We start from the raw sequence: 512 nt of genomic DNA on the forward strand, positions 1-512 counted from the left end.
TAGTTTTTTTTTTTTTTTAATTTCTTTGGTTTACTGAGCCTAACTTGTTACAAGAAGGAGAATGAGTCTTGGTGTGTGCAATGCTGCAATAAGATGGTTTTCCCAGAATGCTTGGTTCTTGGCAGGAGGGAAAGTGTTCTATCTTACTTCTGAGCCTTTCACCTCTGCTTTTTGTTGATCATTCTGGGACTGGTAATCCTGAGCATTTTCAAATATATGTAGAGTCTGAAAGATGGCTACTATCCCATCAGATACTTCTTCGAATTTGAGGACCAGCTTTCTCAAGTCAAAATCACCATAGAACTGGCAACAGCACCATTAAAAAATGGATCTAAGCATGGCTTCATTATGAGCATGACTCAAGCAATGGTCTGACTACAAAAAAAAGAACTCTCAAACAGAGTTTTATGCCTGTGTCCGTGCCATTTTCTGAAGCAATACAGAAGGAAGCTGCCTCAGTCTGGTGCCTTGAAGAATTAGGTGTCCAGGAGATAGATTTTTACATTGTGCCA

The sequence above is a fragment of the Meleagris gallopavo genome, chromosome 4 (genome assembly GCF_000146605.3).
Source record: "Meleagris gallopavo isolate NT-WF06-2002-E0010 breed Aviagen turkey brand Nicholas breeding stock chromosome 4, Turkey_5.1, whole genome shotgun sequence".
Classification (NCBI taxonomy): domain Eukaryota; kingdom Metazoa; phylum Chordata; class Aves; order Galliformes; family Phasianidae; genus Meleagris; species Meleagris gallopavo.